Source organism: Lycium barbarum, chromosome 7, assembly GCF_019175385.1.
Source record: "Lycium barbarum isolate Lr01 chromosome 7, ASM1917538v2, whole genome shotgun sequence".
Taxonomy (NCBI): Eukaryota; Viridiplantae; Streptophyta; class Magnoliopsida; order Solanales; family Solanaceae; genus Lycium; species Lycium barbarum.
Window position 1 is genome coordinate 109,432,044 of NC_083343.1, and position 3,499 is coordinate 109,435,542.

Genomic DNA, 3,499 nt, shown 5'->3' on the forward strand with positions numbered 1-3,499 from the left:
TAGATGTCCACATTGAGGCGTATGCACTTCTTTGGAAAGGCCTCTAAATTGTGATTCAAGCTTCTGAATGGCAGTTGAATGGGATAGTTGAATCTGAGACATTCCTTTTATTGTACTTTCTGTTCTATCCTGGTTCATTAGCATTTTCTGTATCATGCTCTTCAGCTCAGCAAAATCATTAGTAGCATTGCTAGCTGAATTGTCTCTCCACTGTTGAGAATTTGATGATTGCCTCTTTGGAGGAATATAGGGGTTAGTGCTCTTGTTCCCATAATTGTTGTTATTGTAATTCCCTTGATTGGGATTTCCCTGATAATTTCTGTTGTAATTGTTCCCTTGAAATTGGTATTGAGGCTTCTGCCATGGGTAATGTCCTGGACCTTGATAATTTTACCTTTGATAACCCCCTTGGGAGTTGTTGACATAATTAACATCTTCATAATGTTGTTGCCCCTCTTGGTACATTCCCTCAGGGACTGGATACATCCCTGGTAGAGGAAGTGGTAACTCCTTATCAGCATTTACCCCCCGTGTATCCTTCTCTGCCAATTTCTTTGATAATAGATCCACCGTAGTTTGCAATTGAGCAAAGGCATGATCCCTCTCACGGTTCTCCTTTGCGACAGCGGCTAGTGATGGACTACCATAAGACAAGCTCCCGTTATCATTTGAATGCCAAGCTTGATTGTGGGTGGTGACCTTATCGAGCAAACATGTGATGTTGACAAATGACTTGTCTATGAAGCATCCACCAGCGGCAGTATTTACAGCAATCTGATTCATTATATCTAACCCCTTGTAGAACTTCTCGGTGAGAATAGCATCCGAAAACCCGTGAGTTGGGCATTGAGCTAGATAGTACTTGAACCTCTCCCATGCGGAATATAATTGTTCCCCTAGGAGCTGTTTGAACTCAAATATCTTATCTCGAAGTTCAGCCTTTTTGCTCGGGGGAAACCGCTTCTTCAAAAATATATTGGCTAGCTCACTCCAAGTGTGAATAGAATTACTGGCCAGCTTTTCACACCATTCCCTTGCTTGTCCAGCCAAGGAATATGTGAAGACCCGTAACCGAAGTGCATCAGCAGAAAACAACACATTGGGATTTTTGAGCACATACGTGCAAGAAGTTCTTCAAATGTCGGAGTGGACAATCCTCCGAAGAATTTCAGAAATAACCTTCAAGTTTCAACAACTGATAGATAGAGCTATCGATTTTAAAAATAGCATTTCCAGTCCTAGGAGGACCACAACAGAAGCGTAATCAGCTTCATTAATGAATTCCGCAAATATATTCTCATCATCCTCTTCTTCCGGTGCAGGTGGGTTCACCTGGAGCCCACCTTGATTTCCTTGATTTCGATTGTGTATTCCTGCCATTGTCACCTGGTTCACCAAAAACAGCAAACAAGGTGTGTGATGGAGTAGAAAAAGTTTTAAAGAAAAATACAGAACAATCAGTAATTTCAAAACCGTATTCCCCGGCAACGGCACCAAAATTTGATACGCTCAAAGTACACCTATTAGTGGCGTAAAGCGGACGTTGTCAAATATAATAACCTAAACAAGGTTGGGGTCGAATCCCATAAGGAATATGGATAGAAAAGGGTACTAATTGTATGCGATACTAGTCTTTAAAGTCTTTAATCCTATTCCAAATAGTTTGGAATATTTGTTTTGTAATATAAACTAATACTTTGACTTGACTTGTAATTAATGCGAGAGAGAGACTAAGGTTGTGTTCCCCGTTTTGATTGGATATTATGCTTCAAGTTTCAATGTGATATACTTCTAATGATTGTTCTAAGGAATTTCACTTGATCTCTTAAAGACTTCCTAATGTTTCCCTTCCTGTTTATGATTTTCCCAAATACAAAAGAGTTGATATCGAAGAACGATCAACAATGCCAATTAGACTTGTTCTTATTCGTAAGTTAGTCTATTAAATGAGGGTTAACGCCCCGAGTCATTGCTATTCAATCTTACCAATACTTACTCACTTTCCCAAGAAAAGATAGAATAATGGCTTAGGCTAATGCTTGCAATCATTACCCAACACTAAAACACAAAGATTGAATAAATACCAACAACCATTAGGCATATATCAATAGTAGAAACCCATTCACATAATACCCATTATGGGGTCCACAACCTTAGAATTGAAGTTAGCTACTCGTGCTTTTGTTCAACAAAGAAAGCTTAACAGTTGACATAATGTACTTACAATGGTAATACAATGTGAACTAAGGATGATATTGATGCCTTAAATGCTCCAACAACTTCACAAAATATTTAATGCTAAGAGTTAATTTTCTAGAGAGAGAGAATTATTCTGAAAAAACCTAAACTTAACTATTTATAGGACCAAAATCGCGCCAAAATTATGGACAAAAACACCCTTCGCGGCATCGTTACGGACCGTAACACGTGTTATGGTCCGTCTTTTTGTTCTGTCCTTTGTCAGCTTGCTATTAGGTCAACCGTTACGGCTTCTTTCGACGGACCGTAACACAGGTTATGGTCCCTATCTTCCAGCGGATCATGGCTTCAGTCTTCAGTGGACAATGCATTAAGCCCTCACGTTATGCCCCATAACTTGCGTTACGGACCGTCCTTCTGGTCGTAACATTGACAATACTTAGGCATCTTACTGGAATTTCCCTTCAGATTACAGTACACGTTACAACCCGTAACATGAGTTACGGACCGTTCTTTTGAGCCGGCATGTATTTGGATTTTCCTCTCAGGTTACGCATCATGTTACGGACCGTCCTTTAGCTCCAAGTTGTCTATTTTTCAGTAATTCTCATCATTTTCGTTCCTTAGTCAACCAACCCTACAAAACATAAAAATAACATAAGAAACGATATAAAAACACTTAAAAACAAGTAAAACTTCTAGTGAAAAGACATCAAATGTGCCGAAATTCACGGCACATCACTTAGCAGAGATATGTTTTCTAGCACTTTCAGCACGTTGCTGCACATGACTTGATGAACTTTTGAAGACAGTTCTCAAATTAACGTCATCATCTGAATCGACCTCTAGAGAAGGATTTAAGGAACCAGGTTCCTTCTCAGGGGAAGGGTAACCTAAGGGTACAACTATAGTGGGCACGGTGTTTCTAGTGTCTACAATATCTAAATTTTCTGACAAAGGACCAGGTCCCTTATTGGCATCCCCTGTTTCTTGAACATGAACATTTTCCCCCTGACTCCTTGTACTACCCTCCTTAGCATGTAATGTATTGACAGAACCCGTCACAATATTCACTTCATTTACAAGAATATTAGATATACTCGGTCTTATTTCAGATAAATTCCCATCAAGAACTACGTCATAATCTGACACTCTTTTATCACTAGCAAAAGGGATGAGATTACCTGATTTTGGAAGGTTTTCCTCAGAATCTCCTTTATCAATGCCACTTTCTTGTTCCTTGTCACTATCAGCATTGATAGACTCATGCATGACCATATGAATGGATGTATCATGATCC

The 3,499-nt window shown here is 39.4% G+C and overlaps 1 non-coding gene across 1 annotated transcript; it reads left to right on the plus strand.

Annotated features, from left to right (window-relative positions):
• Nucleotides 1-829: 829 nt before the first annotated feature.
• On the plus strand, nt 830-935 carry LOC132604762 (small nucleolar RNA R71). Its single transcript, XR_009568863.1, has one exon. It is a non-coding gene; the product is annotated as a small nucleolar RNA R71 (small nucleolar RNA).
• Nucleotides 936-3,499: the final 2,564 nt, after the last annotated feature.